Source organism: Phyllopteryx taeniolatus, chromosome 6 (assembly GCF_024500385.1).
Source record: "Phyllopteryx taeniolatus isolate TA_2022b chromosome 6, UOR_Ptae_1.2, whole genome shotgun sequence".
NCBI lineage: Eukaryota > Metazoa > Chordata > Actinopteri > Syngnathiformes > Syngnathidae > Phyllopteryx > Phyllopteryx taeniolatus.
In genome coordinates this window covers 21,116,855-21,131,210 of record NC_084507.1, presented here as the reverse complement: position 1 = coordinate 21,131,210, position 14,356 = coordinate 21,116,855, and the positions used below count along the sequence as shown (strand labels likewise).

The following is a 14,356-nucleotide window of genomic DNA, read 5'->3' as shown; positions in this document are numbered from 1 at the left end:
GTACCCCGCCTCATGCCCGATGATAGCTGGGATAGGCTCCAGCACGCCCGCGACCCTAGAGAGGAGAAGTGGCTCAGAAAATGGATGGATGGATGGATAGATAATATAATATAATATATCATTTATTACTTTCCACCGAACGGGCTAAAACAAGCCCAATCACTTGACCGAGCTCGTTAAGTTCAGGTGTTAGGTCTGAATTTAAAGCTTGCATTCGTTGCGCTCTGATTGGCTGGCGTCCGTTCAAAAAGGCCGACACAGTCAGACATTTAACATCTGGATGAGAAGTGAGCGGCGCTAATAAGGGTGAGGGGGGCGGGGGTTAACCCACAAGACCAATAAGAAAGCAGATAAATTCGCTATACTCTGCTGTGATTGGCCGGATGGCCTGTCCCTCTCCAGTGAGGGGGGCGTATCCTCAGCCTGTGCTCCTGCTTGTGGTCTTGTCTCAGTCTAGTTCGCTCGAGTCGAGTGTGGCGACTGTGGTCAGTGCGCGAGGACACTTTGTGGGATACGGAACCTCGCGTGGAGCGCAAACTCACTGAAACGTTAACTTGACGTAACGTCATGGTAATAAACAGCTGACAAGCAAGAGCGCTAACGAACAGTTGAGTGATATTGTGTGCGTGTCTGCTACGCGACCGTCAAGGAAGAAGGTAAGACGAACACTTTTTCTACGCTACATGTTCGCATTGTTTTCATCAATGGCTTCCATTGTTTTGTCTGTTTTTATTTTTTTTTTGGGTGGGGGGGGGGGGTCTCCGGTCTCCGGTCTCCTATGCCACCAGCGTCCACGTCCGCAACTTTGCGAATGTGACGCTAATGAGAAGCATCTGACTCCACAATGTGTCCACTCAGCACTGTGGCTTCACATCTAATGACTTTTTTTTTTTTTTTTTTTTTTTTTTTTTTAAACTCTCGTTTCTGAATGTTTTCCTGCATGTATAGCTTACTTGGACCCGCCAGGTCCAAGCGGCTCGATGAGCTCATTGTCCTCCGCAGCTTTTGTTCTGCTGCTGCACGAAAAAAATAAAAAAATAATAAAAAAAAAAAAGAGCAAGGGAGCTTCCAGTTGTGCAGCTGAAGAAGATGCTGAGAACGGGTCAGCCTGTCTTTGTGCACGCGCAGGCAGCCGTCAGTGCGCGTGCACAAGTCACTGTTGCTGCTGTGGCTGCTGTGGCTGCTGTTCAAGTTGTCACCTCATTCCCCGGGAGAATTCGCCTGTGTTTGGACCTGGCGACGCCGTCTGCTCCTGCTGCTGCTGCTGCTGCTGCAGCAGTGACATCACGGTTATATGATGGCGAGCTCGGGTTCCGCTTGGATCCATTTTTTTCGCTTGACTGGAGGCAACTTCCATTCGGCATTCAGCAGTCCATCAAGTTGTTCTGTCTTCATTAATCGTGCTGGCGCAGTGGCGGGCCGTGCATTTGGCACCTGGGCCTTCAGTGAAGACTTAGCCGATTTAATCCACCTTTTCATGTTACCAGTATCACGTCTTAATTCTACAAACCATCAGTACTATCCAAAAAACGCAATAAGAAAGCATGTACTGTCCTACGTTAATCAACTGGAGCAGTTCACAGTTGGTATTTGTCCAATAACATGACAAAAACACACGCACACAAAATGTGTGTAGCAATCTGCTACAGGCACACAAAATGTGTGTAGCAATCTGCTACACGCACACAAAATGTGTGCAGCAATCTGCTACACGCACACCAAAATGTGTGCAGCAATCTGCTACAGGCACACCAAAATGTGTGTAGGAGATTGCTCCACACATTTTGCTAGTCTAAGTTGGCTGTAACAGGTTTTGCTCTCACCAACCAATCAAGAGGACAGAAAAGGGCTGATGTCAACAAGGGCCAGAACGCTTATCCTTTGAAGACAAATTTGAAATTGTATTGATAAAATAAACAGTCCCAATTTGCAATCCAGTGAACGTCTCCCTCTTCAAAATTTGGCATTCATAAATTCACATTTTCTTGTTTGTTTTTTTGATGAAAAACTCACTTATTTGCTGATTTATTTTTGCTCAGGCTCAAGTATTGCTTTGCTGCCATCTTGCGGCGTGCCAAGGACTTCGACAAAAGTATTACTGTTATCTTGTGGCATCTGTAGGCAGTCGTAAAGCTCTTTTAGGAGGGGTGTCAATTACTCGCAGATTTTATGTATTTGTGGCACGGTTTGGTCTTGATTCCCCCGAGTAGCTGTTTAAGTTGCAACTAATTCTGAAGACAGCGGGAGTCGCCGCAGTCAATGGAGAGTTAATCCTCGTGGTTAATTTTAGTTCCCATTTCCATTCAGCATTCATCCATCCTTTCATTCAGCAGGCCAATTTGTTTCGGCTTCTCAGATTGTGCTCACTTGACATACATTAGCTCACAAAAGTGAGTACATTCCTCACAGTTTTATACAAATGCTTATTTAGGGATGTCCCGATCTGATCACGGGATCAAAGATCGGGGTCGATCACGTGATTTTCAGCTAATCAAGATCGGGTGAAAAAGATTCATTTTTCATTCATTTTCTGACATCTTAAATGTCACAAAGTGACGAAATAATCCAAAGGTGCAAGGATCTTGCCAAATGAACCAGTAATAGCTTCGTTTTATATAAAAACAAAAATGTAACTTTTTTCTGTATTTTTAGTACCGGTACAGTGACTGAAAGTGACACGGAAACGCTGTGTTGTGTGCATGAAACTCACACACAAACAGTCTCTGCCCTCCCTGAGCGTGATTAATGACACCCCAGGTGTAGTTTACTGTTAAACTAAATGCGCAACAAATAGAATTACACGCATTTTATATTTAAATACCAGACACACGATCGTTTTAGTAATCATCAGCTTAATGCTAACAGTCGATGGGAAACCCCATTGACGGGCTAGCTAGAATTAGCATTAGATCACGGTTGGGATTTACCTTGAAATAACGACTATTTGTACAGGTAATATAACAACACTAAAATGTGTTAAATTGTTTTATCGCAACATTCGTCCATCTTTTAACGGCAAACGTGCAGCTTCATGCATGCATCGCATCACACTGCCCCTCAGAGGCCAAGGCACGCGCAGCAGGAACACCAGATAGTCATTTTCCCCCCTTGACTGTCTGACATGATATCAGACTGAAATTTCCCTGTTTTGGCTCAATTAGGATTACCAAAATTATTTATATTTGGTAAATACATATTGTAGTTTACGCATACTTTTAAATATTATTTTACTTGTTACAAATTATTACAATGTTTTTGTTTTTTTGGTTCTTTGAAATATTAAGTTGAGTTTTCGTAGTTATATGTGTCGGATCGAGACTCAGTATCGGCGGATACTTAAAATCAAAGACTTGGACTCTGCTGCAAAAAATATGAACGGGACATTCCTAATTTTATATCTTTTCATGGGATGAGAGTGAGGTAGTGGGATTTTGCTACAATGACAATTAGTTAGTGTACAGCTTGTATAACAGTGTACATTTACTGTCCCCTCAAAACAGCTCAACACATAGCTATTAGTGTCAAAAGAGCTGGCAACAAATGTGAGATACTATGTTGTCCATGTTGATATCACGTGACTTCCCGGCCTCTGATTGGTTGCCTTCCCACTCTGTGTGGCTAATGGAGTGTTAATCCCTGCGTGCAATTTTAGTTCCCATTTCCATCCCTGGTGTTGGGTTTTTCGGAGCTTTGTTCCATCCCCCCAGATTGCGCTGCTGTGATGTAAACTTCCATGTTTATGTCACATGACTTCCCCGAGCTCTGATTAGTCACCATCTCAGTCAGTACCGCTAATGGAGTGTTAATCCTCGCATGGAATTTTACTTACCATTTCCATCCCTGGCGTTGAGTTTTTCTTTAGGGGGTCCTCTGCTGCAGATGGCGTCTCCTTAACGGCCCTCGAGGTAATGGTGGTTGAAATTAGCCTCCTAAGCAGGGAGGACGACTTGGGGAAGAAGGCAGCAGGAGGGCGGTCGGGGAGGCCCTTGGGGAACATGGAGTTGGAGGAAATGCCATCCAGGTGGGCGTGTGGGTCTGAAACATGGAAGCATTTCAAGCTCGGTAAAACGAGAAGTTGTTGAAGCGCTTTTAAAATCGCAAGGAAAGAAGGCGGCAGATGTAATTTATTCCACTAATGACCCGCTGTCGTCTTTCGCAATGAGGCGGCCAATCAGAGCGCTTGGTGTTGAAGGGAACGCGTGTCTGTTTGGGAAAATCCAGGACTCCACAAATCTGTATTTCTCTATCTCTATATAGCGAGCACCTATGAATATTCTATTGTATTTTCACTGTTGAATGCAGCACTTCATCACCAAGCCACTGAATTACAATTTGCCAATTAGTGTTGCAGATGTGTGTGGCTCATACAGCCAACACATTAGCAAACGTGAATACCTATTTCCGCCGCATGCGCAACTTAGCCAATCATTTCAGTATGCGGTGCGAATCTGCAGCTCTTCTTACTTTTGGTTCGTGGTGATAGTGCTTCAGTGTTGCGGCTTGAAAGTGGTTCTGGATCTATGGCCAGCCTATCTGCCAAGTCATGGGGGGCAAACTCGCTGTAGGGTGAATATGTAAATTTGTGTCCCTGTTACATCAAAATCTGGCAAAATTTAGAACAACTCGCTCACAGATATTAAATGCACTACTTGAGTTTTTTGATTACTTTGAGTACAGAAAATGTTTGAGCATTTTTCTCTCCCTTGGGGGTTCACTTATTTTACTCATTCACTGCCCACCCTCCCAGTTTGATACTACAGTGGCTGCCTGACAATGGCAGGAATGAGTTGTAAAGCTCAATGGGGCAGACACTCGAGGACAATTTGCTTATGTCATCATGTGAGGAAAAGGAGGCTGCAGCGAAGTGCAAATATTTGATTCAAGGAGCGGGAAGATGGCGACGACGAGTATTATGCATTATTATAGTTTGCAAACCGCTGTTAAACGCAACAAAGAAGAGGAGAAACCTGATAAAAAAGCCAAAATGTCGAAAGTGTGGGAGCATTTGTTCCAGACCTAACCGCCATAGTCTGCGATTTAGAGGACCATATTAACAACTTTATTGTTTCACCCCTCCCAAACGTTTGTTTCTTGGCGCTCTTGAGTGCTTAGTTTTTCAAATAAGGGGAAAAGCATGCTTTCTTCAAGATGTTTGTCACTGCCAATTCAAGTTTGCTAACTGACACACAAAAAGAGAATTAACATTTTATGTTCAACCACGGCGACACGGTAGCCGACTGGTTAGAGCGTCAGCCTCACAGTTCAGGGTGTACCCCGCCTCCCGCCCGATGACAGCTGGGATAGGCTCCAGCACGCCCGTGAACCTAGTGAGGAGAAGCAGCTCAGAAAATGCATGGATGTTCAACCACACCATATAATTTTGTCTAATAATATTCCGCTGTATTAATGCTAACAAATAATGTGTCATAGACGGGCTAAGGCAAATTAGCATTGCTGTTATGGTGATTATAAACCTTCAAACCACTGCTCGTTTGACAGACATGAAGCAGCAAAACGTACAAACAGAATACAGCAAAACAGAAAGGCAGCATGTCTTCCAGGACATGGTGTCAACTGTCGTCCATGTTGGCTTTTAACTGCCGCTGCTCTTCTGCAAACATGGCAGCAGTAGCAGCTTCCCCTCTTCCGACCGCTTGGTGGTTTGCGTGCGCTTGGTGTTCAATCCGAGGCCGAACAGGAAAAGATGGTGGTTGGCTGTGGACCACAAAGTTGGCTGAGTGTCAGGCATTGGAGCATCCAGTCCAGACGGGCTCAGTTTCTGTGGCGCGAAAGCGTTAACCCCTTGTCGGCGGGCCGGCCTGTCACGTGATCTGAGGGCGAGACAATTAATCGATGTCATTGATGAATTCAAGTTTGTCTGTTTGTTTGTTTTAGCCTTCCGTAGCATTCCGTAGTTCAAACCGCTGATGTGAACTGCTTACACTAGCAACATGGTGGCGAACAGAGTGGAGCTCGTCTACAAAAGCGTAGTAAGTGTTGACACATTAACGACTTTCCCGACACCTCTAGCAACTACGTTTCAAAAAATAACTCTCGACCTCAATCCTGCTCACCTTTTCAGCTGTACATCAGAAATGTGCTTAAAAGAGCTAGAGGAAGTGTGGTGTTACTCTCACGTATGGACAAGCTGATCTGGGCAGCTGGACTGCTCCTTTTATAATCTGTAAAGATTGAATCGAGGCAACTGGACTCTTCTTGTTTGTTGAAGATGTTTCATCTTCAATCCAAAAGACTCTAGCTGTAGAGTATCCCTGTTTATGTGTCTGGTAGGTGTCTCCCTTGGAGATGGTCACAATAGGGTTGTTGTTGTTGCCAGGCGTGGCTCGTGAGTGATTTGCATTGCAACCAGTCGTTCACCTGCCTGATGGAAAAACGGCTCATTGGGGGCTACTCTTTCAATCGAGACGATCTTGGGGAGAGGTCCCAGGACAACCCTATTGTGACCATGCCCAGTGGATACACCCACCAGAGATGTAAAAAGGGAGACTCCACATCTCAAATTTAGAACTGAAGAAGGGGAAACGTCTTCAACAAACAAGAAGAGCCCAGTTGAGTTCAACCTTTGGCGATTACCGTGTCCTGAATGATTGAGAATCTACATGGATACATTTTCTGATGTTAAATAGTTGATCATTGACAATATTGATTTCTTAAGTATCATGCTTTCATACATGTTTGGAGAAAAGGGAATTGTTTTTCCAATGAGGAAGTGCTTATTTTCCCTTTTTCTGTAAAGGAAAAAATATTGATTTCTATTATTTCGGTGAAACCTGATGTTGGGTCCAAAACTTGTTTCAAAGCAGCAACGTGACAAGTGGCTGCCATCTTTGTGAAATTTTCTAAAAAGCATGGAATGAGCACTTCAAACATCAATAAAATAACAAATTCACCAAAAAAAACAATTGATCCCTAAATTACAAAATCTATTTTACTTCTCACGAATAATGTTCCATTTTGTGCTATTTAAGTGCAGTTTTTAACGTACTCGGTACTCGCCATTTGGAACATCACTGTAAGTTGGATGTCAACTCGGAGAATCCCGCGGAAGTTCAGCTAATACCAACTTGTTTGTGGATATTTTCAACTGAACTTGATAGCCAATCAGAGAAGGGGTTCCCTGACTAGCAGATGAAACAAAAAGGTTGAGGATATATGTTGAGAAATAATAAAGTTATACTGTGTAAATCGAATATCCATCCATTTTCTTTACCGCTTATCCTCACTAGGGTTGCGGGCTGCTGTAGCCTATCCCAGCTATCTTTGGGCGAGAGGCGGGGTACACCCTGAAACGGTCGCCAGCCAATCGCAGGGCACATAGAAACAAACAACCATTCGCGCTCACATTCACACCTACGGGCAATTTAGAGTCTTCAATCAACCTACCACGCATGTTTTTGGGATGTGGGAGGAAACCGGAGTGCCCGGAGAAAACTCACCCAAGCACGGGGAGAACATGCAAACTTCACACAAGTGGGGCTGGGATTTGAACCCCGGTCCCCAGAACTCTGAGGCAGATGTGCTAACCAGTCGGTCACCATGCCGGGCTAATCCAATATGAAGCACAAAAATGTTGCCCAATAAGGCTTTTTTTTTTCGACACAAAAACATTTGTCCATAACCAATCATTGGATTTTCAAACTTCTTGGTGCGTTTTACTCTGGTTGAAGTAGGCATTCCAACCAGATTCAGCATTTTTACAGGCTCTCATGTTTGGGAAATCTTGTCAAGTTGCTATTCATAGGTTGTTTGTTGTGAGGAGAAAAAGTAAAACCCAGAAGGGTAAAAAAACAACAACAACAGTAAAACTAGTTTTAAATAATGTCATTGTAATATGCTTTTTGTATACGTGAAGGGATTTTAAAAAATTATTATTATTTTTACTTTAAGGCCACATCGTCCAGCCCTATGTGACATTTTTGTCAGGGCATAGGACAAGCATTGTGAAGTGCAGTGGTTAGATCTGGGTAACCACGGTAACCACCCAAGCCAAAGTATACACACCTCTGCGGTGTCCGTCATAACCGCACTGAGTTAGTGTAATTAGATCGTGTGTGTGTGTGTGTGTGTGTTTTGGCTTGCCAGCATGATTGCTTGATGACAAAGTGCTCCACCCACAATGCACCTCCGCCACATTTATTTAAAACCTGGACAAGAATATGTCAGCATGTCCGCTTGCTCACTTGGTGTCGTCGCGGGCGACAACTGAGGCGCGGCGTGGAAAAAAAACGAAGCTGGCGTGCGAGGGAATAGCCAGCGGCGTACACTCTTGCTTATTGATTTGCTTTGTTGCTCCGCACCAAGTTTTCAAGCTCCCGCTGCTTTGATCACTTGCTAAATGCAAAAAAAGCCAAAGAAAAATCAAAGTAGATGTCTAAACAATTTCTGATGCTGATGTTTGTCATGCATGCTGGCTGACAATTTCTGAAGATTTGTTCAACATTAGCGATGTATTTTTCCTGTTTTTCCAATATCCTTTAATGTTGACTGAAGTTAATGCTTTTGAGCTTGATACACTGTCTTGTTTATTTTAATGCTTTGTATCTTTAACGTGCCTGTTAAGTTGTTAAATTGACCCATTTTCAAGAGTACCTTGTTTTTTTATTACAGTGTTACCTTCATTTATATGTGCCCCAACGTAAATGAATTTTTAGTTACGAGCCATCGTTGGGTCCATATTTATTTATTTTTTGCTTTGCATTGTGGGCCCAAATTTAAGCTTCTGATATGCCACCGCTTGAGTGATGTGAGAAAGAGAGCTACATTTGTTGATGCACTTTAAGCAGTTTATTAAACATACAAATCATTAGCCCAATAACACAATTGCCTAAGGTTGGAAAAATGACATGCACAACCATCGCGGGGGGAGTTGTGACGTTGATTTCAGTCGTCAGCAGAAGGTGATATTGTCCAAAATTAGATTGGTGGAGATTAATGAATTATTCAGTTTAATTCTTACTCCAGGAGCGTAACATTAACCAGAATACCATTTTGATTAGTGGTAGCACATATGTACTCAGGTGAAAAGTGGGTTTCCTTTCCCTTTAAGAAATTTTTTGAAACAAGTAGAAAACTTATGCTAACCTTATTTTGTAATTTTCTTCCTTTTAAGTAATTTATAATAGATTTTTGTACTACAGATAGATGCAGATGTAACAGTAGGGTTAAAAGAAGTTTTCTTGATTAAATGCCAAATCATATTGAGACCTTGTGTGATGTAATTAGGTGACATCAAATGTCACAGTGTTTAACATTATGGACCGGAAAGTGATGTTCTCAAAGGTCACTTTTCCAGCAGAAGATGATTGATTGATTGATTTTTGACAATTGGCGTGTGTCGTGTAAGGGGGTCTCTGAGCAAGTGTCTATAATGAATTTTGCGTGAAAAGTCAGTCTTCGTGCCATCGGAAAAGAAAGTTTGAGGGTTTGAGAAAAGCTGTCGATGAAGACAAAAGCAATTGTCACATCTCTGCTAAAGCAATTAGCATAACAGCGTGAAGGGGAGGAGTCACTATGCCGTCTCACAAAATGAAGCTTTTTTTATGGCCCGCAGATGTGAAACCAAGCAAGAAATTAAAAGTCCAAAATGACTTCTCTTCTCTGCGCCCGTCGCCTCCCTCGTCACGTATTTAATGTAATCTTTCATAGAGAGAAGCCATAATGAGGTCTCTGTCCACAAATAGACACTTTTACCTTTGACTTCTACAGTCATTCATCTTGTTGCAAATTGAGAGACATTAGGCTTTGTTTTCACAATTCAAAGCAGTTCCCAGGTGACTCATAAAATATCTGTGATATATTTTTATGAAAATACCCCAAGGATCAACAATTATAGACATTTTTCATACAGGACATTTTCTGCCATTGTAAAATTGGCTTATTTGAGGAGCAGGTCAGTGGCGAGTCCAGATTTTTGTTAGGATGACAATTGGAACTCGCTGGCTGATTGTGTGTGCTAGTGGAACCAAAGCCCAGAGTGTGGAAAACAAGAGTGTACTAAACAGACTAGAGGCAAAGAAATAATGGTTTCAAAACAAGATTGAGTGAAAAGACAAAAATCAAGCTTAAAACACCACAAATGGAAAAGATGAATCCATTCATCTACTGTTCCGCTTCTCCTCACTAGGGTCGCGGGCGTGCTGGAGCCTATCCCAGCAATCTTCGGGCGAGAGGCGGAGTACACCCTGAACTGGTCGCCAGCCAATCGCAGAGCACACAGAAGAAAAAAAACAACCATTTGCACTCACTGTCACACCTACAGGCAATTTAGAGTATTCAATTAACCTACACCGCATGTCTTTGGGATGTGGGAGGAAACCAGAGTACCTGGAGAAAACCCACACAAAACATAACATGCCAAAACACAGATTGTCAAGTTCAAATTCCGAAATAAAAGCAGGATGATTACAACGAGAAATGTTTTGGTGCAATGACTCTCAGTGTGGTACGTGGACTTCGTCTAGTGGTATGCAAATGATTTGCTGAAATAAATCAAATTTACAACATATAACAAGAAATCCAGTCAAACATTAGAATGATGCTTGTTTCATCCAGTACAGTAGTGTTACTTTTCATGTAAAACATTTTTCCAAGTGCAGTTCGGTTGTATTTAACTTTTACATTTGCCTTCAATCTGTAAGAACGGTTCGATTTTAAATATTTAAGTGCAGTTATTTATTTGGGAAATACATTTTCATTGAATCATGAAGTATTTTTTTATTTTCGTATATTTCAACAGTGTTATTGTTCAGACTAATGTCACAGTGACTTACATAATTGCAAGTGTAATTCTCAGGAATAAAAACCCCTCGTTTCTGATGAACGCTTAGGATTGCTACGTCACACACCAAATTATTGCAGTACGTAGAGAGCTAAATATTTTTTAAGGTGGTACTTGGTGTAAAAGTTAGAGAGCTGCTGTTCTAGTCTATTTGCATGTACACATCACCAAACACAGACGCACTTCATCACGGAGCAATCAGGTGCCGCATTTTAGAAGCCATTGTTGTTAATATTGCTAATAGTAAGAGTTAATAGTAATAATTAATAGTAATTAATATTGCATCAAATAACACGTCCGAGTCCGAAGACATCGCTGGCTAATTTAACAATATCCCGCCCACACACACGTACGCTAAAAGGGAGCATCCATAAAGGTCCCATTGCATTATGACATGCAACATTTCATCACCAAGCCATTAAAATAAATGTGTCAATGAATGGCGCAGTGTGGCGCATGACATCGAACACTTAGCCCCACAATACAAAATTTTTATCAGAAGCTAACCCTAATCTGTGCTCACACCGCAGCTCTGCTTACCTTTTGGCTTTGACATGATAGTGCTGCAGTCAAAACATCTAAGTGGTTCTCTTGCTCTGGAACTTCAGCCAGTCTCTCATGTTAATTATCCAATTTGTGACGTTACTATTGTTTCAGATACATTTTCAGAAATGGTCAGATAAGCAAAGATTTACTTGGTTGTTTAATTTTACATTTGATGGGTAGGCAGGGACTCCAGGCACGCTGCTATTTCGATCAAAGACATGACATTTTCCATACGTTCCCTGCAAAGATGAGCGTCCCTGATTAAGAGTGGAAAGTGTTGAGCAGATCGTGTATGGTGTGTAATACTTCCATTTTTTATTAGCATATTTCTTTAACATTCGCCATATGTGCACAATATTTGCCTTGGAAGTCAGCTCGCTCCTTCTCAGAACTCCGGGCTGCTTTCCATACGTCTCGGGCTATTTTTAAACGGATATTTGAAGGGAGGGAGGAGGGGGAGGGACGTGCGGTGTTATGGAGGTGGTGAGGAGAGGGGTTCACTCTCTGTCACATGAATTCCGACCAGGCAGACGTCCAACAAGTTCAAAACACCCCCCACACCTCTCCCTCGACAACAGGTCTGACAAAAGTGTCAAATTGACACTAGTGAAAGAGTTTTCTGCCATACTTTTATCGCATAGATGTTTTCCATAGTCTTTTTATGATTTACTTGTATTGAGACTTTTTTGTCCCGTAGGTTTCTGCCTGAGTCACGTTCCATTGTATCATTCGAGAGTTTTAGTCCATTCTTTTATTAGTTTATTCCATAGTTTTAGTCCATTTTATTCCAGCTCTATTGCATAGTTTTATTCCAAGGTTGTATGCCAGCGTTTCATTCTTTACTTGTAATCTATAGTCTTATTTCATGGTTTTAGTCCATTGATTTATTCCAGCTCTTTTCCATGGTCGTATTCCAGCGTTTCAGTCTATACTCCATAATCCTATTCCTATTCCATTATATTATTCCAACTCTGTTCCCTGCCCTGGTTTTATTCTTCAGTCTTTTTCTATCATTTTGTTCCATGGTTTTAATCCAACAATTTATTCCTATACTTGTATGCCATTGTGTTTTTAGTCTATTGTTTTATTGCAGTTCTATTCCATAGTTTCATTCCAGGGTCTTATTCCAGCTTTTATGACATACTTGCATTTTGTAGAATGATTCCATGGTCTAAATGCATTGTATTATTCGAGCTCTATTCCATCCTTTTTTCCATGGTCTTATTTCATGTTACTCGTCCATCATTTTATTCCAGATCTATTTCATAGCTTTATCCCATGGTTTTATTCCAGTGTTCCACCCGTACTTGTAACCCCGAGTGTTATTGGTTTTAGTCAAGTCGTTTTGATCCAGCTCTATCCCATAATTCCTTGGTCTTGTTCCAGTGTTTTATTCAGTACTTGTGTTCCATAGTCTTGTCCCATGGTTTTAGAACATTTTTTTAATTTTATTTTTTTAGCACTACTCCATAGTTTTATTCCATTGTCTTGTTCCATGGATTTATTCTGTAGTTTTATCCCATTGTCTTATTCCATGGTTTTAGTTTTACTCCATAGGTTTCTTCCAATCTTATTGCATAGTTTTCTTATTCCAGCATTTCATTCCATACTTGTGTTCCATAGACTTACTCCAACTTACTAAAACTGAACCCCAGTTGCTTCAAGACGTTCAAGTGTATTGCTGTACATGGAGAAAGCAAATGTTCCCACCATATATTGACAGTAAATAAAACAAAACAAAAAACGAATTGAACTTTCATTATTTTGTACTTTAAAAGTATAATTTGTATTTGAGATTTTTTCATGGTTCTCTAATTAATTTCTTATTTAATATATTCAAATGTAGAATATGATGAGGTTAAGCAGTGGTTATGTTGCAATTTAAGCATCCATTTTTATTGGTTTTATTTTTCAGGATTTCATTTTTAGTCATTTTATTCAATTGTAGTATATTCTTATTTTAGTTACTGTATGCAACTCATTGTTAATAATGGGTCAGTTTTTCTCATACCTACTGTTGCAGATTATTCTCTGTTTGAGAAATATCACCTCATAAAGCCTTTTGTAACATTCCATCCATCCATCTATTTTCTGAGCCGCTTCTCCTCACTAGGGTCGCGGGCGTGCTGGAACCTACGGGCAATTTAGAGTCTCCAATTAATGCATGTTTTTGGGATGTGGGAGGAAACCGGAGTGCCCGGAGAAAACCCACGCAGGCACGGGGAGAACATGCAAACTCCACACAGGCGGGGCCGGGGATTGAACCCGGGTCCTCAGAACAGTGAGGCTGACGCTCTAACCAGTCATCCACCGTGCCGCTTTTGTAACATTCCAAGTTTATATCTGATATCGGATCGGACCGATATCGGCCAAAATTCAAGGCTGCAATATCTGTATCGGATCGCAAGTGTAAAAATTGGATAGGGATGTCGCTAATTCAATTTTTTTAAAATTGTTATTCCATCATCTTATGCAAAAGTTAAATTTCCTCCTTTTATTCAATATCGTCTTAGTCCATAGCTTTGTTATATTGTCCATAGTTTTATTCCAGAGTTGTATATCAAAGATTGAGATGAACGTTCACTGTGATGTTTGCCATGTGGAAAGTCAAATACTTGACATTGATAAAGATCAACAATAAAAGTAGATTGTTATGGAAATTATTTCCAGGGATTGTTGGGAATAATTGACTCAGGTCTTTGTGGCATACTGAATATTATGTTCTGTATGCAGCACGAGTCCTGGAAGAGCCGTTCACAATTCGTAGATCAGTCCCCAATGATCCCAAGTTAGGCCTCAACAAATGTTTGCCATTAAAACACAAAGGATGACAGATTACACTTTACAGATTGTACTTGAAGTAAAATGACTTGTCCGACTTGTTCTGTTTGTAGCAAGCCTCGCTTCATCAAGCGGTACGGTTCAGTTTACATTGATACGGTACACAATTTATTGCATTTCCATTGCAGAGAGTCCCTAGGTGTTCGCCTAAAAGCTGTCACAGTTTCCAGC

General features: G+C 41.4%; 1 protein-coding gene across 7 annotated transcripts in view; it reads left to right on the top strand.

The window, feature by feature from the left end:
- Positions 1 to 440: 440 nt before the first annotated feature.
- sema6e (sema domain, transmembrane domain (TM), and cytoplasmic domain, (semaphorin) 6E) overlaps positions 441 to 14,356 on the top strand; it is a 137,912-nt gene continuing 123,996 nt past the window's right edge. For 6 of the 7 annotated variants that reach the window (XM_061775541.1, XM_061775535.1, XM_061775538.1 and 3 more), the window contains exon 1: positions 441 to 656. The gene's annotated coding sequence lies outside the window, so the exon portion shown is untranslated. The remainder of the gene's footprint in view (positions 657 to 14,356) is intronic. The other variant, XM_061775542.1, reaches the window with a different exon arrangement.